This window comes from Coregonus clupeaformis, chromosome 35 (genome assembly GCF_020615455.1).
Source record: "Coregonus clupeaformis isolate EN_2021a chromosome 35, ASM2061545v1, whole genome shotgun sequence".
In the NCBI taxonomy this organism is placed as follows: domain Eukaryota; kingdom Metazoa; phylum Chordata; class Actinopteri; order Salmoniformes; family Salmonidae; genus Coregonus; species Coregonus clupeaformis.
The window spans coordinates 21,753,302-21,776,818 of NC_059226.1; the positions used below are offsets into that span (position 1 = coordinate 21,753,302).

Sequence of the window (23,517 nt, forward strand, 5' to 3'; positions counted from 1 at the left end):
CATCACTACAGTACTTAGTGAGTGAAGGCAGGGTATCATAGCAGGACAGGAGTTTAACATCACTACAGTACTTAGTGAGTGAAGGCAGGGTATCATAGCAGGACAGGAGTTTAACATCACTACAGTACTTAGTGAGTGAAGGCAGGGTATCATAGCAGGACAGGAGTTTAACATCACTACAGTACTTAGTGAGTGAAGGCAGGGTATCATAGCAGGACAGGAGTTTAACATCACTACAGTACTTAGTGAGTGAAGGCAGGGTATCATAGCAGGACAGGAGTTTAACATCACTACAGTACTTAGTGAGTGAAGGCAGGGTATCATAGCAGGACAGGAGTTTAACATCACTACAGTACTTAGTGAGTGAAGGCAGGGTATCATAGCAGGACAGTAGTTTAACATCACTACAGTACTTAGTGAGTGAAGGCAGGGTATCATAGCAGGACAGGAGTTTAACATCACTACAGTACTTAGTGAGTGAAGGCAGGGTATCATAGCAGGACAGGAGTTTAACATCACTACAGTACTTAGTGAGTGAAGGCAGGGTATCATAGCAGGACAGTAGTTTAACATCACTACAGTACTTAGTGAGTGAAGGCAGGGTATCATAGCAGGACAGGAGTTTAACATCACTACAGTACTTAGTGAGTGAAGGCAGGGTATCATAGCAGGACAGGAGTTTAACATCACTACAGTACTTAGTGAGTGAAGGCAGGGTATCATAGCAGGACAGGAGTTTAACATCACTACAGTACTTAGTGAGTGAAGGCAGGGTATCATAGCAGGACAGTAGTTTAACATCACTACAGTACTTAGTGAGTGAAGGCAGGGTATCATAGCAGGACCGGAGTTTAACATCACTACAGTACTTAGTGAGTGAAGGCAGGGTATCATAGCAGGACAGTAGTTTAACATCACTACAGTACTTAGTGAGTGAAGGCAGGGTATCATAGCAGGACAGGAGTTTAACATCACTACAGTACTTAGTGAGTGAAGGCAGGGTATCATAGCAGGACAGGAGTTTAACATCACTACAGTACTTAGTGAGTGAAGGCAGGGTATCATAGCAGGACAGGAGTTTAACATCACTACAGTACTTAGTGAGTGAAGGCAGGGTATCATAGCAGGACAGGAGTTTAACATCACTACAGTACTTAGTGAGTGAAGGCAGGGTATCATAGCAGGACAGGAGTTTAACATCACTACAGTACTTAGTGAGTGAAGGCAGGGTATCATAGCAGGACAGTAGTTTAACATCACTACAGTACTTAGTGAGTGAAGGCAGGGTATCATAGCAGGACAGGAGTTTAACATCACTACAGTACTTAGTGAGTGAAGGCAGGGTATCATAGCAGGACAGGAGTTTAACATCACTACAGTACTTAGTGAGTGAAGGCAGGGTATCATAGCAGGACAGGAGTTTAACATCACTACAGTACTTAGTGAGTGAAGGCAGGGTATCATAGCAGGACAGGAGTTTAACATCACTACAGTACTTAGTGAGTGAAGGCAGGGTATCATAGCAGGACAGGAGTTTAACATCACTACAGTACTTAGTGAGTGAAGGCAGGGTATCATAGCAGGACAGGAGTTTAACATCACTACAGTACTTAGTGAGTGAAGGCAGGGTATCATAGCAGGACAGGAGTTTAACATCACTACAGTACTTAGTGAGTGAAGGCAGGGTATCATAGCAGGACAGGAGTTTAACATCACTACAGTACTTAGTGAGTGAAGGCAGGGTATCATAGCAGGACAGTAGTTTAACATCACTACAGTACTTAGTGAGTGAAGGCAGGGTATCATAGCAGGACAGTAGTTTAACATCACTACAGTACTTAGTGAGTGAAGGCAGGGTATCATAGCAGGACAGGAGTTTAACATCACTACAGTACTTAGTGAGTGAAGGCAGGGTATCATAGCAGGACAGGAGTTTAACATCACTACAGTACTTAGTGAGTGAAGGCAGGGTATCATAGCAGGACAGGAGTTTAACATCACTACAGTACTTAGTGAGTGAAGGCAGGGTATCATAGCAGGACAGGAGTTTAACATCACTACAGTACTTAGTGAGTGAAGGCAGGGTATCATAGCAGGACAGGAGTTTAACATCACTACAGTACTTAGTGAGTGAAGGCAGGGTATCATAGCAGGACAGGAGTTTAACATCACTACAGTACTTAGTGAGTGAAGGCAGGGTATCATAGCAGGACAGTAGTTTAACATCACTACAGTACTTGGTGAGTGAAGGCAGGGTATCATAGCAGGACCGGAGTTTAACATCACTACAGTACTTAGTGAGTGAAGGCAGGGTATCATAGCAGGACAGGAGTTTAACATCACTACAGTACTTAGTGAGTGAAGGCAGGGTATCATAGCAGGACAGTAGTTTAACATCACTACAGTACTTAGTGAGTGAAGGCAGGGTATCATAGCAGGACAGGAGTTTAACATCACTACAGTACTTAGTGAGTGAAGGCAGGGTATCATAGCAGGACAGGAGTTTAACATCACTACAGTACTTAGTGAGTGAAGGCAGGGTATCATAGCAGGACAGGAGTTTAACATCACTACAGTACTTAGTGAGTGAAGGCAGGGTATCATAGCAGGACAGTAGTTTAACATCACTACAGTACTTAGTGAGTGAAGGCAGGGTATCATAGCAGGACCGGAGTTTAACATCACTACAGTACTTAGTGAGTGAAGGCAGGGTATCATAGCAGGACAGGAGTTTAACATCACTACAGTACTTAGTGAGTGAAGGCAGGGTATCATAGCAGGACAGGAGTTTAACATCACTACAGTACTTAGTGAGTGAAGGCAGGGTATCATAGCAGGACAGGAGTTTAACATCACTACAGTACTTAGTGAGTGAAGGCAGGGTATCATAGCAGGACAGTAGTTTAACATCACTACAGTACTTAGTGAGTGAAGGCAGGGTATCATAGCAGGACCGGAGTTTAACATCACTACAGTACTTAGTGAGTGAAGGCAGGGTATCATAGCAGGACAGGAGTTTAACATCACTACAGTACTTAGTGAGTGAAGGCAGGGTATCATAGCAGGACAGGAGTTTAACATCACTACAGTACTTAGTGAGTGAAGGCAGGGTATCATAGCAGGACAGTAGTTTAACATCACTACAGTACTTAGTGAGTGAAGGCAGGGTATCATAGCAGGACAGGAGTTTAACATCACTACAGTACTTAGTGAGTGAAGGCAGGGTATCATAGCAGGACAGGAGTTTAACATCACTACAGTACTTAGTGAGTGAAGGCAGGGTATCATAGCAGGACAGGAGTTTAACATCACTACAGTACTTAGTGAGTGAAGGCAGGGTATCATAGCAGGACAGGAGTTTAACATCACTACAGTACTTAGTGAGTGAAGGCAGGGTATCATAGCAGGACAGGAGTTTAACATCACTACAGTACTTAGTGAGTGAAGGCAGGGTATCATAGCAGGACAGGAGTTTAACATCACTACAGTACTTAGTGAGTGAAGGCAGGGTATCATAGCAGGACAGGAGTTTAACATCACTACAGTACTTAGTGAGTGAAGGCAGGGTATCATAGCAGGACAGTAGTTTAACATCACTACAGTACTTAGTGAGTGAAGGCAGGGTATCATAGCAGGACAGTAGTTTAACATCACTACAGTACTTAGTGAGTGAAGGCAGGGTATCATAGCAGGACAGGAGTTTAACATCACTACAGTACTTAGTGAGTGAAGGCAGGGTATCATAGCAGGACAGGAGTTTAACATCACTACAGTACTTAGTGAGTGAAGGCAGGGTATCATAGCAGGACAGGAGTTTAACATCACTACAGTACTTAGTGAGTGAAGGCAGGGTATCATAGCAGGACAGGAGTTTAACATCACTACAGTACTTAGTGAGTGAAGGCAGGGTATCATAGCAGGACAGGAGTTTAACATCACTACAGTACTTAGTGAGTGAAGGCAGGGTATCATAGCAGGACAGGAGTTTAACATCACTACAGTACTTAGTGAGTGAAGGCAGGGTATCATAGCAGGACAGTAGTTTAACATCACTACAGTACTTAGTGAGTGAAGGCAGGGTATCATAGCAGGACAGGAGTTTAACATCACTACAGTACTTAGTGAGTGAAGGCAGGGTATCATAGCAGGACAGGAGTTTAACATCACTACAGTACTTAGTGAGTGAAGGCAGGGTATCATAGCAGGACAGTAGTTTAACATCACTACAGTACTTAGTGAGTGAAGGCAGGGTATCATAGCAGGACAGGAGTTTAACATCACTACAGTACTTAGTGAGTGAAGGCAGGGTATCATAGCAGGACAGGAGTTTAACATCACTACAGTACTTAGTGAGTGAAGGCAGGGTATCATAGCAGGACAGGAGTTTAACATCACTACAGTACTTAGTGAGTGAAGGCAGGGTATCATAGCAGGACAGGAGTTTAACATCACTACAGTACTTAGTGAGTGAAGGCAGGGTATCATAGCAGGACAGGAGTTTAACATCACTACAGTACTTAGTGAGTGAAGGCAGGGTATCATAGCAGGACAGGAGTTTAACATCACTACAGTACTTAGTGAGTGAAGGCAGGGTATCATAGCAGGACAGGAGTTTAACATCACTACAGTACTTAGTGAGTGAAGGCAGGGTATCATAGCAGGACAGGAGTTTAACATCACTACAGTACTTAGTGAGTGAAGGCAGGGTATCATAGCAGGACAGGAGTTTAACATCACTACAGTACTTAGTGAGTGAAGGCAGGGTATCATAGCAGGACAGGAGTTTAACATCACTACAGTACTTAGTGAGTGAAGGCAGGGTATCATAGCAGGACAGGAGTTTAACATCACTACAGTACTTAGTGAGTGAAGGCAGGGTATCATAGCAGGACAGGAGTTTAACATCACTACAGTACTTAGTGAGTGAAGGCAGGGTATCATAGCAGGACAGGAGTTTAACATCACTACAGTACTTAGTGAGTGAAGGCAGGGTATCATAGCAGGACAGTAGTTTAACATCACTACAGTACTTAGTGAGTGAAGGCAGGGTATCATAGCAGGACAGGAGTTTAACATCACTACAGTACTTAGGCTCTCTAATCACATACTGCACCTGTAGCATCAGAAGACCAAGGTTAAGGAAGTGCTACAGGTGTGTGTGTGTGTGTGTGTTAACAGAGCTGTGTCTGTCTGTGGTTCAATGTGTGTGTGTTCTTTACAGGGCTCTGTGTGTACCAGGTGATAACCCATGACTTATGTATTTGGATGGTTGTGCAGTGACTGCTGATGAGTGACTTTACTGATGTGTGACTTTGAGTAACAGTAGATTTGGCCCCCTGCTTGACACATATTACTGTGAGCCCTCTCAAAGTAAACAGTGTTACTCTATTTCATACAAACAGATGTTTGATACTCTTCCAAAGTCAAACAGGTAAAGTGACACTTTGACAGAAAGACGCTATAAAACGGTTTGTGCAATTTATGAGTGTACCTGTGTTTCACTCACAGGTAACACACACTTTACAGTCTCAGCTGGTATCTGTGTGTGTGTGTGTGCGTGTGTGTGTGTGTGTGTGTGTGTGTGTGTGTGTGTGTGTGTGTGTGTGTGTGTGTGTGTGTGTGTGTGTGTGTGACACCAGAGAATGTGACCTCTCTAGACTGCTGACAACAACATTGGAGACAGCATCAAGAGGAGATGATAACACATTTGAATCATTCTGCGCCTCAGGCGACACAGCGATGGAAAGGCACTGTGTTTGTGTGTGTCTAAGTCTTTCATGTTGAGTTCTAACGTAATTGCCTAGAGACAAACTCTATGTCTAGGTCATGAGTTCATCACAAACCCTGTGTTTGTGTTATTCTCCATCAGACCTGGGTTCAAAAACTATTTGAAATCATTTAAAATACTGTATATGTGCTTGATTTATCTTGCCTGTTGGAATGGAACCAATAGAAGAGTCTTGAAACTGTAAACTGCAAACCCTGCCTCCCCTGGCACTCCAGGCAGGCTAAAGCAAACGTTCAAAGTATTTGAACGATTTCGATTAGTATTTGAATCCAAGTCTGTTCTCCATATGCCGATAACACTAATAACTGGTATTAGATGCCTGTTTAATTATTTGTTATTTTTACATTTGTCTATTGAGGATTATAAAGATGGCGCAACTTTGGGAATTGGAGTGAACCAAACCACTTGATATAGAGGTGACTGGTGCTGAGAGTCGTTAGGCCCAGGGGCTGCCCCAACAACATATTAATTACAGACTCATTTATAGATGTATTTATGCAGGCTCATAAAGCTGTTTTCCTCCAGTTGATTAAACCCAACCATACAAATATATGTATGCATACATTCACACACACACACATTTGGGCACACACAGAGAGAGAAATAAGTATATTTTTGCACAAATGCGTACACACAGAACAAACAAACACAGATACTAGCATTTACACGCACCTTTCAACCCACCCACATAGGCATACCTACACACAGACAAATCTCTTATCTTTCCACTCTAAAAGTAGTTTTTCTCCAGTATCCTTGCATGACAGTCACCCAGAAACCTTGTCACCCAGAAATCTTGTCACCCAGAAATCTTGTCATCCAGAAAGCTTGTCATGTAGAAACCTTGTCATTCAGAAAGCTTGTCATTCAGAAAACTTGTCATGTAGAAACCTTGTCATTCAGCCAAGCGTTCATAAAGGTGTGAAAGAATAAGATGTCTCCAAAAGCACACAGTCTAACCAGAGAACAGTTCAGCAACACCAGAGACTAGACTGTATACACCAACACTGTCTCATCCTCTGGCTGACAGTCACACAGATAAATACACACTCACAAACATGGTGGAGGACACACAGTTTGCATCTGAAAATAGTCCCCTGGTCGCAGGGTTTGGCTCTTTGGCTTGGTGTTAGTGGGCCTCTTCAGACATAGCTGTGTGCATGTGTTTATTTATCTATGGGACTGACTGAGGCAATGGAGATTCAGCTGTGTGTGTGTGTGTGTGCGCGCGTGCATCTGTCCATCCCTGTGTGTTTGAGTGTGTGTGTGTCCTTTCCTGCATCTGTGTGTGTGTGGCCACAACTTATTTCTGGACGGAGGGTCAACAGGCGCAGGGTCATTGAACATGGGATCACCACTTCACTCTTTCTGTCCATCTCTAACCCATCACCACTTCACTCTTTCTGTCCATCTCTAACCCATCACCACTTCACTCTCCATCTCCATCTCTGCCCCATCACCACTTCATCCCTTCATTCTTTCACAAACGGGTGCTTAACGAATGTCAGGTCCTGTTCACCTCTATATCCTCTTTCTCGTTCTCTGATGTTCTCTCTCTTCCTCCTACTCTCTCTCTTTCTCTCTGATTCTGTCTCCTTAGTCCTCCACCACTATCTCCCCATCGCTCCCTCTCCCTCCCATCTCTTTCTCTCTCCATCTCTCCCTCTCTCGACTGTCGGATCTCCCATTTATTCCTACTCCCTCTCTGTCTTTCTCTCTCGTTTCTCTCTCCTTAGTCCTCCACCACTATCTCTCTCTCTCTCTCTCGCTCTCTCTCTCTCTCTCTTCCAGTCTGTGTGACTTATGACTTCAGTCCTCCCCAGGCTGTTGAGAACAAAGCAGTGTGGCGTTAATGGTTGAACCACAGGCTCACTTTGTAGTGGCAGCCACTCATCTGTTTACAACATGTCCATATTAGAAATAGCAAGATCACTATAAACCAGCCCATATTGAAGATGGCCTGTGTGGGATACATGGAGGGAGGGAGGGAAATAGAGGAAACGCTAGATGTTGACGGTTGACTTTTTAAGTCGCCTTTGGGGCTTCTAAGATTCTTGGAAAGAGTCTTCTGTTGATTTAATAGGTAACCTGACTAGTCCTGACTTGTATCACAATCACAACTGGGTCATGTTCGTTAGGGCATAGCATAGTCAAATGTTTTGCAATGGAACGGAAACAAGTGTTTCTTAATGGACAAGCTCAGATAGGACTTCCCAGTTTTTTCTTTGGTTTTGTACCATGTAAATACGATCACGGTTTTACTAACGTTGATCGTGTAATAAGGTTGAAGTTTGGATTTGCACACACACACACACACAACCACTTCTCTGTGCGTATGGCAGCTCGTATGGTAGCCGATAACAGTACTATTAGTGGTGACTGAAATAGACCCAGGGGAGAAACGGAGGGGCCAAGGACCTCAAACATACAGTGACTCAACCGGAGCTGGTGTGTGTGTACAGTACCAGTCAAAAGTTTGGACACACCTACTCATTCAAGAGTTTTTCTTTATTTTTACTATTTTCTACATTGTAGAATAATAGTGAAGAAATCAGAACTATGAAATAACACATATGGAATCATGTAGTAACCAACAAAGTGTTAAACAAATCAAAATATATTTTATATTTGAGATTCTTCAAATAGCCTCCCTTTGCCTTGATAACAGCTTTGCACACTCTTGGCATTCTCTCAACCAGCTTCACCTGGAATGCTTTTCCAACAGTCTTGAAGGAGTTCCCACATATGCTGAGCACTTGTTGGCTGCTTTTCCTTCACTGTGCCGTCAGACTCATCCCAAACTATCTCAATTGGGTTGAGGTAGGGGGAATGTGGAGGCCAGGTCATCTGATGTAGCACTCCATCACTCTCCTTCTTGGTAAAATAGGTGTGTTGGGTCATTGTCCTGTTGAAAGCAAATTATAGTCCCACTAAGCCCAAACCAGATGGTATGGTGTATCGCTGCAGAATGCTGTGGTAGCCATGCTGGTTAAGTGTGCCTTGAATTCTAAATAAATCACAGACAGTGTCACCAGCAAAGCACACCCACACCATAACGACTCCTCCTCCATACTTTACGGTGGGATCTACACATGCGAAGATCATCCGTTCACCACACCAAAGGACACATTTCTACCGGTCTAATGTCCATTGCTCGTGTTTCTTGACCCAAGCAGGTCTCTTCTTCTTATTGGTGTCCTTTAGTAATGGTTTCTTTGCAGCAATTCGACCATGAAGGCCTGATTCACACAGTCCCCTCTGAACAGTTGATGTTGAGATGTGTCTGTGACTTGAACTCTGTGAAGCATTTATTTGGCCTGCAATTTCTGAGGCTGGTAACTCTAATGAACTTATCCTCTGCAGCAGAGGTAACTCTGGGTCTTCCATTGCTGTGACGGTCCTCATGAGTATTGACTGACCTTCATGTCTTAAAGTAAGGATGGACTGTCGTTTCTCTTTGCTTATTTGAAGTGTTCTTTCCATAATATGGACTTGGTCTTTTACCAAATAGGGCTATCTTCTGTCACAACACAACAGATTGGCTCAAACACATTAAGAAGGAAAGACATTTCCCAAATTAACTTTTAAGAAGGCACACCTGTTAATTGAAATGCATTCCAGGTGACTACCTCATGAAGCTGGTTGAGAGAATACCAAGAGTGTGCAAAGCTGTCATCAAGGCAAAGGGTGGCTATTTGAAGAATGTCACGATCATCAAAAGGAGTAGACCAAGGCGCAGCGTGGAATGCATACATCTTTATTTAGAGTACTTACACAACTAACAAAACAACAAAACGAAACCTGAAGTCCTCGGTTAACAAACAAACCAACACGGAACAAGATCCCACGAAACACAAGTGCACAATAGGCTGCCTAAATATGGTTCCCAATCAGAGACAACAAGCAACAGCTGATTCACGTTGCCTCTGATTGAGAACCACCCCGGCCAACATAGAAAACACATGAACTAGAAACTAAACATAGAACACAAAACATAGACACTACACACCCTGGCTCAACATAAAAGAGTCCCTAGAGCCAGGGCGTGACAAAGAATCTCAAATATAAAATATGTTTTGATTTGTTTAACACTTTTTTGGTTACTACATGATTCCATATGTGTTATTTCATTGTTTTGATGTCTTCACTATTATTCTACAATGTAAAAATAAAGAAAAACCCTTGAATGAGTAGGTGTGTCCAAACTTTTGACTGGTAGTGTACGTGTGTGTGTATGGTAAACATGCCTACGTCAGAGTGTGTGTGTGTACATGTATGTGTGTATGGTAAACATGCCTACGTCAGAGTGTGTGTGTGTACATGTATGTGTGTATGGTAAACATGCCTACGTCAGAGTGTGTGTGTGTGTGTGTACTTGAGCGAGCGTACTCATCAGCACTTGCTGTGATTTCAGTTGGGCCTACTGACCCTAAGGCAGACACTCTCACACAGTAGCAGCAGCACATCAGCTAACCATTACCCTATCTAGAAACTCTATTGACTGATCATTAAATCTATATGTCGGTAAACGTTAAGAGTTAGTGTTCATCTGAGCATTTGTTTCTTTAGTTTAATTTCCATTAGTCATTAATAGCAATTGGTTAAATATCTGACCCAGGGTTCAAGGCTGTGGTCAAACAAAACTAAGGATGAGTGTTTAGGTTCTTTGTGTGTGCAGGCCCAGCCACTGTTTTACAATGACCGTTGCAGTTCCTTCTCTCTCTCTCTCTCGATCTATTCCCCCCCTCCTGTCTCCCCCTCTCTCTATCCTTCCCTCTCTCCCTGAATTCCCCCACCTTTAAGTTTCTCCAGCCACTACCATTCTAGCCTGGGTGGGTACCAGTTGTTTGTGTCATCATGCCAAACATGACAAGGAGATAGAATGATAGCACAAACAGATCTGGGACAAGGCTACTACTCTCCTTCGCTCTTTGACCATCCAAATCGTTCTGACTCTCTCTCTCCTTCCTCTACCCCCCCTCACTCTCTCTCCCCTCTCCATCTCTCTCTCTCTCTCTCTCTCTCTTCCCATCTCTCTGGTTCAAGGCTCATTTCCTAATGACAGTGTTGGCCCGAGGTAATTACAACCTTAGATTAAGAGTCGTTTATAATTTTTTACGGCCTCACTGAAACACTGCAATTTGCGGTGGATCTCTGGGATATGTTCCCTCTTTCTCTCTCTCTCTCGATCCCTCTCTCTCTCTCTCTCGCTCCCTCCCTCTCGTCCTCTCTTGTTCCCTCTCTCGCTCTCTCTCGATCCCCCCTCTCTCTCTCTCTCTCTCTCTCTCTCTCTCTCTCTCTCTCTCTCTCTCTCTCTCTCTCTCCCTCTCTCGCCTTTTCTCTCTGGCCCCAGTTCTCCCTTTTGGTTAGTGGCCGTTTTGCCATTTTACAGATTTTTTGCATTTTCCATGGAGAAAAAAATTGGTTGATTCCAGTCAAAAGGCTGAGAGGGCAGTTTCTGAATCTGAACGTCTGTCTTTCCAACCGTACATCAGTCTTTCAGGGGGAACATCTGTCTCGGGGGCCCATCTCTCTTCTTCAAATGTGGGGTTCTGAACGTTGGCGAGAGGGAATGTGTGAGACAGGAGTTATTTGTGGTTTGCGTTCGGCTCAAGCCGGGCTCCGCTTGTAGCCTTTGCGTGCACGTGTATATTTATGCAGAGGTTTTGAAGTGGTTCTTTGGAACGCATCATTTGGCTCGAACTGCTTGAGTCTTCTTCAATTTGGCTTGGCAGGCAAACACCGTGAGGGGATCGGTTTGCTTTTCGCATACCGCCGGGTCAGCATTGATGTGCGAGGCCTTTTGAAGTGATTGAAGCCAGGGGCTTTCTTTAAGCGCTCTGCCCAGGAAAGCTGCTCTGACTCTGGGACGTAAACAGTGGCATGCCCTGTGGATTGTGGAACACCTGATTCTGGTGGTGGTGGGATGGAGGCCTACGTTCAACTCATGATGACACTGTGACTGTAGCTAAGACCCAAATAAACACACACAAACAAATGTGTGTGTAGGCACAAACATACTCCAAACACGCTGATTGTAACACATACACTCCGACACACACCCCCTTGCTAATTGGGATGTGCTCTCGCTTTCACGCGGTTTCGCTAATACAAAACACACACAGGTTTCTTCTGCCTTGCCAGCTCCATCTCCCTGCCTGCTGTGTGAATGCCCTGCCCCCTCCCCCCTCCCCCCTCCCCCCTCCTCCCCAGGCCTCCTCGCCTCGCCACCTGACTTTTAACCATAATCCCTCGTTGTAGAGGGTGGAGGGCCTCAACCTAATCCCTCGTTGCAGAGGGTGGAGGGCCTCAACCTAATCCCTCGTTGCAGAGGGTGGAGGGCCTCAACCTAATCCCTCGTTGCAGAGGGTGGAGGGCCTCAACCTAATCCCTCGTTGCAGAGGGAGGAGGGCCTCAACCTAATCCCTCGTTGCAGAGGGAGGAGGGCCTCAACCTAATCCCTCGTTGCAGAGGGTGGAGGGCCTCAACCTAATCCCTCGTTGTAGAGGGTGGAGGGCCTCAACCTAATCCCTCGTTGCAGAGGGTGGAGGGCCTCAACCTAATCCCTCGTTGTAGAGGGTGGAGGGCCTCAACCTAATCCCTCGTTGCAGAGGGTGGAGGGCCTCAGACGACCACTCCTAACTGGGTATAAAAGGGGGGCTACTGGCTGGAGTACACTGTAGGATATGAACATCTTTGCTCTTAAAGACGAGAGGAGCAGAGCAGTAGTCTGGTCCTGTGTGTGTGTGTGTGTGTGTGTGTGTGTGTGTATTTCAATACCTCTCTCTGACAAGCGTTGTGGTGCCATAAATATGCATGTAGTCCTAATTCAAATTCATTAGATACAGATAGATGGCAGAGGACAGTTAAACTCAGAATGCTCTGTCCTGTTCCATGACAATGATTGGTGCTAAGGCATGTACAGTTAGTTTCAGATATATGACCACGTCTGAAGAGCCTTACTGTACCGTGCTGTGCTCAGTGTAATGTTAGCAGAGTGTCATATGTTCTTTTAAATCTGACAAAAGTAGCACACTCCTCTGTCTCTCTCTCTCTCTCTCCCTCTCTATCTTTCTCTCTCTCTTTCTATCTCTTTCTCTTTCTCTCCCTCTCTATCTCTTTCTCTACCTCTCTCGCTCTTTCTCTCTCGCTCTTTCTCTCTCTCTCTCTCTCTCTCTCTCTCTCTCTCTCTATCTCTCTCTCTGACTCAAACCTCTGACACACATAATGAACATGACTTCTCAGAATAACTCCTGCCACATTGGATATGGCTTTTGGTATCCCAAACTAGCCTGGCACCCATAGTTGATTTTGCTACGTTTCAAATGGAAGCAGTGGTGAGCGCATCATTCAGTCTGGTTTAACCAGGCTAATCCCAAATGGGCAGCACGGTTGGTTTCAACATGGAACGTCTGTGTTGTACTCTTGTCAATGCCAAACCAAACAGAAGACAAGACCCTCCAGACAGAGTTCAGAGAATAGTAATGGTGACACTGCCTGTTTTAATGCTGCGTCCCAAATGGCACCCTGTTCTCAACATAGTGCGCTGCTTTTGACCAGAGCCCTGTGGGCCCCGGTAGAAAATGGTGCGCAATATAGGGAATAGGGTGCCATTTGGGACGCAGACGTTGTGTCCAGGGACGTGAGGGGTTGGGACGTTAGACTGGTCTTTAGGTGTCAGTTAAGGGGAGAAATGGGCTGTAATGCTGGGTGCTTGGTGAGTCTGTGGAGTGATGATTGCAGGCCAGTGGCACTAGGCTGGCTGTGTTTGCCTTGGCAGGATAGGGGGACACGGGGTAGACGTGTGTGTGTGTGTGTGTGAGAGACAGGGGGGGACGTGTGAGTTTGGACAGTGCAGCAGGAAAATGCTGGTGGGATGTTATTATGTTATTCTGACACTGGTAGACTGGGACTTGTCATCACACAGTCTCCTACATGCACACTTCTCCCAAAAAGATGAATGGCAGTTTTAGAATGACCCCGAAGCAGAGATTAAACCCTGGTGTGGTCATATGTCTGAAACAAATGCCAAGAGTGGCTGTCTGTCTGTCCCTCCAGGGGTAATGTGTGTGGCTGTCTGTCTGTCCCTCCAGGGGTAATGTGTGTGGCTGTCTGTCTGTCCCTCCAGGGGTAATGTGTGTGGCTGTCTGTCTGTCCCTCCAGGGGTAATGTGTGTGGCTGTCTGTCTGTCCCTCCAGGGGTAATGCGTGTGGCTGTCTGTCTGTCCCTCCAGGGGTAATGCGTGTGGCTGTCTGTCTGTCCCTCCAGGGGTAATGTGTGTGGCTGTCTGTCTCCTCCAGGGGTAATGTGTGTGGCTGTCTGTCTGTCCCTCCAGGGGTAATGTGTGTGGCTGTCTGTCTGTCCCTCCAGGGGTAATGTGTGTGGCTGTCTGTCTGTCCCTCCAGGGGTAATGTGTGTGGCTGTCTGTCTGTCCCTCCAGGGGTAATGTGTGTGGCTGTCTGTCTGTCCCTCCAGGGGTAATGTGTGTGGCTGTCTGTCTGTCCCCTCCAGGGGTAATGTGTGTGGCTGTCTGTCTGTCCCTCCAGGGGTAATGTGTGTGGCTCTCTGTCTGTCCCTCCAGGGGTAATGTGTGTGGCTGTCTGTCTGTCCCTCCAGGGGTAATGTGTGTGGCTGTCTGTCTGTCCCTCCAGGGGTAATGTGTGTGGCTGTCTGTCTGTCCCTCCAGGAGTAATGTGTGTGGCTGTCTGTCTGTCCCTCCAGGGGTAATGTGTGTGGCTGTCTGTCTGTCCCTCCAGGGGTAATGTGTGTAGTAATCTCTCACACCTGTCTTATTGTTAAATATAATCTTAGTAGTGAGATTTATTCAAATTTGCAACCGGGACATGGTCTACATTCATTTTGACTTTTTTATGATGATCATTGATACATTTTCGGTGGGTCAAGTTTTTAGATGTGTGTGTATGTGTGTGTGCGTGCGTGTGCCTGTTTGCGAACATGCTTGGTTGTGTGCGTGCTTGCGTGATTATGCACATAATGTGTGTGAGTGAGCAGGAGAGGAGGGGGCCTGCCTCTCTCTCTCTGACAGGAGGCCTGTGTTTTAATTATTTGAATGGTGTTAAACAGCCGATCCCCACTGACCCTGACCAGGCCTCACCTCCACGAGCTCCCAGTCACAAGAGGGGTCCAAGGGCCACCGGATTATCCACCCAGTCAGTGTGTGTATGTGTTTTACATTAATATCCTCAACACACACAGACACACGGACAGAAGCTTGCACACATAGACACACACACACACACACATCTATACACACGTACTCCTAGTCTAAATCTAGGGTCTTGGCAGTTGTTGAGGTTAGACAATCCCAGTGATTCCTTCTTCTCTGTGATCTCAGTCAAGTATCACACTATACTAGACAAAGGAATGTTTGCTTATCCCTTGTTTTTCTCTCTTTCCACGTCTCCATCTCTCTCTCTCTCTCTCTCTCTCCCTTTCTCTATCTCTACTTTCCTTTCTCATCCGCTGTTCATCGCCTGAGAATTATTTCAATCTCCCAGCCACCATCTCTGTCCCCTCCAGAAAGCCTGACTCTTAGCACTGAGAAGTGACAGGGTCTTCTCCAGTGCCAAGAAGTCGGTGCTCAAATACTGAGACACACAGCAGAGAAGATAGTAGAACCCACCACAGGAGGCTGCCGAGGGGAGGATGGCTCATAATAATGGCTGGAATGAAGTGAAGTAGTGAATGGAAGTGGTATCAAACACATGGAAACCATGCGTTTGATGTATTTGATAGCATTCAATTTATTCCATTGCCACCATTACTATGAGCCCGTCCTCCCCAAATAATGTGCCACCAGCTGCCTGTGGTACCCACGAAACACAGATAGGAAGGAGACAGACCATAACGGTGTCTCAGTTAATGTGTCTGTTGTTATAGTGACACACTTTCCCCTGACTTCTCATTACCTATCCATGCCAGGGACAACGTTTTGTATATATCAAAATTAAACATTAAAATGTGTCTACTGTATAGCACATACACATGTTAATTCCTTACGAATAGCCACACTTCTGTTCAAGCCAATGTCAGTCTGTCTGTCTAATATGTAGCCTGGGTGAGAGGTCAGCAGCTATAGGCTACATACAGTACTTGACTGTGTAATGACAGCTTCATCTCTCCTTTCAAAACACATGGGGCGAAAATAGTCCCCCCGTGAAGATGATCTTAGCTAGAAGGGTTAACAGAGGGCTTTTGGAGTAGTTTACCCAGCCATCTGTTGGGCCCGCAGGGAAAGATTAAGCGATTTTCCGTGCTTGTGTGCGGGCGTGCAGAACCCGCGGATGGATCTCGATCAGAAAGAAGACTGTTGCTACATCCTCAATATTCCAAGGGTTGGAAAATTGGCCTCAGTGGCGAAGATGCAAAGATAGCATATGCGATGTAGCGGTTCTCCTTGGCGAGATAACATGAACAGCCTACTATGCGCTCATCTGGATGTTGTTTGGGAAGGTTGGACTGGATACGTTTATGATGATCACTGTTAATTCAAGTTTGTTGGCAAAAATAATAGGCCTATTTATGATTTATCACATAGTTTATTGGGAGGAATTGTGAGATATAACCTATAGAATTTAGTAAAGTATCATGCGTTTATCTGTTACGCATTTCAATTACGCATGGGATGTAGGCTTGTAGTAATGAGGAGATAGCTGTTGGAGATTTATTTATATAATTTCCCTACATTTGAAACGTTTTAACAACTGTTTTCCTAGAGTTTTCTCCGACGTTATTCAGTGTCAGTAGTTTTAAGTTGAAAGGCGACTCGCATGATTTTACTGATGCCTTTAGTGATGCCTTTAGGAAACTCCGACGCACATTAATCATTAGGCTGAAGATCAATAGCTGTTTGAAACAAGAACAAGTGTTTTCCAGATGTTCCGGGTGGTAATGGACACGTTAATAACTGAGTACCTACCCTACAGGTGGGGAGGTAGAGAACATTTGTAATGCCGCGCTGCAATAACATTTACATTTACATTTTAGTCATTTAGCAGACGCTCTTATCCAGAGCGACTTACATACCATGCCGAAGCAAGACAATGTATAGCCTATGCCTCCTCTCATGTTGAAATAAACAGCCTAATTCGATTGCGCTAATACGGAACCAAAACTGGCGACTCATTTGAACACTTTATCTTTACATTTAAATGATTAGTTATTTTGTCATGGGACTGCAGGTTATACAAATCAATTTGAGGTCCTTGCTGGCTGTTCTGCTGCAAATTCACAGCAAACCCATGGATAAAAACAGTTAAGCTCGTTTTACCCGGTGTGACCAAACATATTTGCCTCCAAAACTATACAAGCCTATACTATTAGCCTACCTTTGAACTCGTGGCGAGCAGAGAAAATTAGACGCTTAGTTTTTGTTTTTTGAAACCATTTGTTTGTTGAACGTCCCTATCCTATAACCTATGCCGTGTGTGTTCTCATGTGAGTCGGTATCCGCACCAGCCGCACGTAGAAAACAGCTTCTCCCGGTGGTAAAAAAGGACCGGCGCGGTCTAGACGCCAGCTCTGCCCTGCACAGCGTCCTGTGGTCAAACACTTTAGCAGCCTACTAGTTAGTGATAAAGTTACGATTGAAGTGTTTCCAGCTGTTGTTACGCACAGATTAGAGCAATGCTGCGGCGTTTGACTTTCCTAGACTCATTTGTTATCGCTCTTTAGGCTATGTGAGTGATTTTTTATATTTGTAAATTATGTGTAAATTATTGAATGTTTTTAAGTGATTTTGTATGTTTAGGCATAAATTACCCTCGGTTTGCATGTTACAAATTCGAAGCTGACAACCTGTTGTTTACAGAATGTTGTAGACGTAGTAGGGCTCTCATTCGGTGCGGTGAGAAGCTGTGCCTGTGTCTGGAATGGGTGAACATTTCACCTCTAGCCAACTCCTGTCATAGAACGTTCAAACATAGCATAACATGGGTGGGAGTGTGGAGTCTGTAGAAGGGTGGTGTGTACCAGTAGGCATATATGTTTCTTAAAAACGAATGTCCCTTTATGAGATTTTTTAAAATAAATAATAATAATAATTCATTTTCAATTTAATGATGTTATTCCTTTTCAATACATTCCTTAAGGTATTCATGCAGAGTTGATAAACACAAGCTTTATCCAAAATCATAGCCCCAAATATTTCTCAGCTATAGGGCTTGTTTTCCCAAACTGCACTACTTTACGCATTTTGCAACATGTCTCCTGCTCAATGATCAATCTGTGTCACACATTTTTGCATACCTCACAGACAATGTAATGTAAACGTTGCAGTTTATTCATAAAATCATTCAAGCTTACCGGTTCTGTTCCCTGCGGTAAAGATTGAGTTGCGGGCGCACTCAGAAATGTGTGCTACCTAATATTTTTATCCAAGAGGACCCACCTAGAACAAGTAAACAGTTCAAAATCCTTTAGTCGTCCGTGGTGCACTCTGTCAAAAGTCCCTGAAACTGTGCAACAGCATAAAGTTATTAAAATACATAAAAACTATTCAGCCACCGGTGTCTAGCGAGTGGTTGAAAGCTCCACGTCGAGGAATGCGCTTCAAGTGTCCGGCGAGAGCCCACAAGCTTCCCGACCAATAGAAAAAAGCGCTTTATTGGCGAATGGAACTGAGAGTTTTAACGAGAATGGGAGGGGCGCTAGAACGCACCCCAGAGCGCTCAAAGCTCCACACTACTCTCGGCTGCAGGGGGTTGGAAAGCAGCGCTCATATGCTGCGCGCTCTCCTCCTTGACAGATAAAGTTGGGGCAACGCAAAAAAAGTTGCCACATTTTTCTTTTAGTTTCACAATGTAAACCTGCAGGACCTGTTTCATTAAGACGCTTATGAGAATGATTTACTTGCAAACTTATTTTGTGCAATTCAGTGTTGACATTTTTTAAAGCACATTTTGAATATGGAATGGTTTGCACTCAAACGACAGTGAACCAGTTTCAACATCTACAATTAGGCCCATTTTTTTCCTTTGCGTTTTAGCCCATTAGTCTATATTTTTTATTCTTGGATATTTGTTCATATGGGCTTGGTGTATGAAATGGAAAAGCAAGCAGCCTTGTATTTTGACTGTCAAGCACTTGACATTTGAGAAAAGCACAAGTCAAGTGTTAAATATCTCATTCGCACATATGGTGGCTTAATTGATGAATGTTGTTGCACCATTAAGCTGGGAGATTTGTAGGCATTGAATACTTCCGACTGCTGAGTAGCCTCACAGCCCGTCCACAGCTGGCACCCTATTTTAAAGTGTCTTGGAATCGGTTTCCAACGAGGTGAAGTAACGGGATATCTATCAGTAATGGTGTAACCATGTCACATACTCAGATATATACTTTTAGAAACATATTATGTCTCAGAATTGTCCATAATATAGTTGGAAACAGGACAGGAGTGAACCACAAGGAGCTATTCATTTCAAAATATTGCATGGAATTCTGTTTGTAAGTAGCCTAATTCCTTATATAATATTTGTATATCTACAGGAATCTCAATCTAGGCCTATAAATGTATTTACACAGAGCTCTCTCTTATGATGTGCTAATGACTCGATTTGGGCATCCATAGCAGCGCAGCCATAGGGCGATTCTATGACTATGCTTGTTGACACAAGACTGTGAAAATAATTGGGCAGAGGTCAACTCGCCTCCTGCATATTTGTGGGTGGCGTCACTCCCCCGGCTCTGTAGGTGTACCCTGGCTAGGTCCGGCCCCTGCAAGGGCAAGATTCAACAAACACACCACAGGGCTTTGGTGCAAGTGTGTGTCTCTGGAAATGTTCTGGACCCTATTCTGTGTGGAATAAGGGAAGCTTTTGTTCCATTCTTCAGAATGGGTGAACCATGCTCTATTTAGAGGATGTTAAACTGTAACTGTCATTCCTCATTTATGCCACTGTGGCTCGTTCTTCTTCCACTTCTTCCATAGTTCCATAGTTCACCCACAGTTATGATCCATATAACACACACACACACACACACACACACACACACACACACACACACACACACACACACACACACACATCTGTAACACATTACTGTAAATTGCAGGAATAGACAGACGATTTCATGCATGTTCACCACTAGTCCCATATAGTCCATGCTGCAGCTGAGTTTTATGTTTTCAAAGAACATCAATCATGAATTCTCTGTAGCAGTTTATCACAACCACAGTGATTCACACATACAAATCACACAGCAGTGCCTCTTTCTGCCTCTACTGGGTCTCTCTCTCTTTCTCTCTCTCTTTCTCACTATTTCTCCCTGCTGTTTCCCTACCTCCCTTCTTCCCCCACCCGTATCTCTAACTCCCTCCCACTCTTCTCTCTCTCTCGCTCTCTTAGTCCCAGAGTTGAACCGATGACTGTGCTAAGGTCATACAGGTACAGGCTGAGTTAGTTATTTATCATAGTCATCAGTGCTGTGTATCTTGGAAGCAGTGGTAAGACCACAGTCTCCAGAGCCCAGGAACTAACACACACACACACACACACCGTTCACCTCCAAAGGTGTCACACAGGCATGCACACACAAATGTGTGCGCGCACACACACACACACACATACACAGACACACACCACCCAGACTACCCCTGCTCTGTTCTGTTTACCTCCAGTAATCATCAGTAGAATCTAATTGGATGACTAAACTCCCAGAAGCATGAGATACAGAGAGGGAAAAAAGTATTTGATTCCCTGCTGATTATGTACGTTTGCCCACTGACAAAGACATGATCAGTCTATAATTTTAATGGTAGGTTTATTTGAACAGTGAGAGACAGAATAACAACAACAAAATCCAGAAAAACGCATGTCAAAAATGTTATAAATTGATTTGCATTTTAATGAGGGAAATAAGTATTTGACCCCCTCTCAATCAGAAAGATTTCTGGCTCCCAGGTGTCTTTTATACAGGCAACGAGCTGAGATTAGGAGCACACTCTTAAAGGGAGTGCTCCTAATCTCAGTTTGTTACCTGTATAAAAGACACCTGTCCACAGAAGCAATCAATCAATTAGATTCCAAACTCTCCACCATGGCCAAGACCAAAGAGCTCTCCAAGGATGTCAGGGACAAGATTGTAGACCAACACAAGGCTGGAATGGGCTACAAGACCATCGCCAAGCAGCTTGGTGAGAAGGTGACAACAGTTGGTGCGATTATTCGCAAATGGAAGAAACACAAAAGAACTGTCAATCTCCCTTAGCCTGGGGCTCAATGCAAGATCTCACATCATGGAGTTGCAATGATCGTGAGAACGGTGAGGAATCAGCTCAGAACTACACGGGAGGATCTTGTCAATGATCTCAAGGCAGCTGGGATCATAGTCACCAAGAAAACAATTGGTATCACACTACGCCGTGAAGGACTGAAATCCTGCAGCGCCCGCAAGGTCCCCCTGCTCAAGAAAGCACATATACAGGCCCGTCTGAAGTTTGCCAATGAACATCTGAATGATTCAGAGGAGAACTGGGTGAAAGTGTTGTGGTCAGATGAGACCAAAATCGAGCTCTTTGGCATCAACTCAACTCGCCGTGTTTGGAGGAGAAGGAATGCTACCTATGACCCCAAGAACACCATCCCCACCGTCAATCATGGAGGTGGAAACATTATGCTTTGGGGGTGTTTTTCTGCTAAGGGGACAGGACAACTTCACCGCATCAAAGGGACGATGGACGGGGCCATGTACCGTCAAATCTTGGGTGTGAACCTCCTTCCCTCAGCCAGGGCATTGAAAATGGGTCGTGGATGGGTATTCCAGCATGACAATGACCCAAAACACACGGCCAAGGCAACAAAGGAGTGGCTCAAGAAGAAGCACATTAAGGTCCTGGAGTGGCCTAGCCAGTCTCCAGACCTTAATCCCAAAGAAAATCTGTGGAGGGAGCTGAAGGTTGGAATTGCCAAACGTCAGCCTCAAAACCTTAATGACTTGGAGAAGATCTGCAAAGAGGAGTGGGACAAAATCTCTCCTGAGATGTGTGCAAACCTGGTGGCCAACTACAAGAAACGTCTGACCTCTGTGATTGCCACCAAGTACTAAGTCATGTTTTGCAGAGGGGTTAAATACTTATTTCCCTCATTAAAATGCATGCAATATAACATTTTTGACATGCGTTTTTCTGGATTTTTTGTTGTTATTCTGTCTCTCACTGTTCAAATAAACCTATCATTAAAATTATAGACTGATCATTTCTTTGTCAGTGGGCAAACGTACAAAATCAGCAGGGGATCAAATACTTTTTACCCTCACTGTAGCAGGGACATTTCTTTTCCTTAGTTTTTCAGTCCCTTAGATGGAAGCATAGTCCTCCTCACCATCACCAATAAAATAGAAAATAATAGAATAGAAAAGGATTACAACTTTTTTTGTCCATCCAGTTATTTTTCCTTTAGCACACAAACCATATATATTTAGACAGTGGACTATGGTGGGCTATGCATGCAGTGATGTTGAAAGGTCTGGACCATATGCATTATGAGTGGTGGTGGTGGTGTATTGCTGTAATAACATGAGCCCGGTGCCGTCAGTGCGTTGAGCTCCCTAATCATTATGGCCCAGTTAAAGATGGCGACGCGGAATCCGGACCACTGTAATGTTGCACAGGGGAACCAGTACAACAGTGAGCTGGTTGGGGTCGGTCCAGGAACCCTGGCCCTGCCAGCTAAAGGCTCCAGACTGAAGCACTACTTATCCACACAGCAACCTCCTCCTTTCCCCTTCCTTTCCATGCTTTTTCTCTCTCTTTTCTCGCTCTTATGGTCTTCCTCGCAAATGATTTGGCTTTTTTACCTTTTCGCTGCTTAGCTGTTCTTGCTTACTTTCTTTTTTACATTGTAGGCCTACTCACCTGCCCTCATTCTATTTGAGTCAGCCCATTCTTATCGGATATAGAACATTGAGTCAGAATCGTATGATCAGGACTGGCTAGCCCAGTGGTCCACCATATGTCACAGCTCAATGGAAGAGCTGAGGTCTTGTAGAAGTTGGGTTGGTACTGTGTTTAGGGTAGTTTAGGACCTCAGTGATAAAGACCAGTGGTTATCAATTTACATTTACTCTATGTCCATAAAGCATACATTACATACCTATAATTCCATAACAAACATGATGTCATGTTAGTTGTGGACAGTGTTAGTGGTCCAGTGTCTGCTCTCCCCCAGTCTCTCACTGGACTCACTGAGTTGCTATTTATAGAACCTGCTCAGATAATGGACTTTCCACCTGGGCCTCAATCGAGGAAGACTTGAATCTCCCTGGCTCCTGAATGAGAGAGGGAGACACTCACACTCACACACATACACACAGAGAGAGAGAGAAGAGAGAGGGAGACATTAACACACTCACTCACACACACACACACACACACACACACACACACACACACACACACACACACACATACACATACACATAGAGAGAGAGAAACAGACACACACACACACACACATACAGATAGATAGATAGAGAGTAATATAATAATGAATGAGGTTGAGTGGGGGTGGTTTTGGGAACCCTCTCCCCCCTCCCATAGGGACAGCCTGGGAACTAGCAACATGGTTATTTTCTGATAGACTCACAACACTGTAAAACCCCTCCTCATTCTCTCGAGGTAGATGTTGTCCCTAACCGCAGATCTAGGATCAGATTACCCTACCCCCAATCCTTACCTTAAACTGAGACTGAGCTCTATGACGTGACCA

At 44.6% G+C, this 23,517-nt stretch overlaps 1 protein-coding gene across 1 annotated transcript in view; it reads left to right on the forward strand.

Annotated features, from left to right (window-relative positions):
- The window catches only part of LOC121551778 (coronin-7-like), a 248,257-nt gene that overhangs the window by 171,979 nt on the left and 52,761 nt on the right, over window positions 1-23,517 (forward strand). The gene's annotated exons all lie outside the window — the stretch shown is intronic.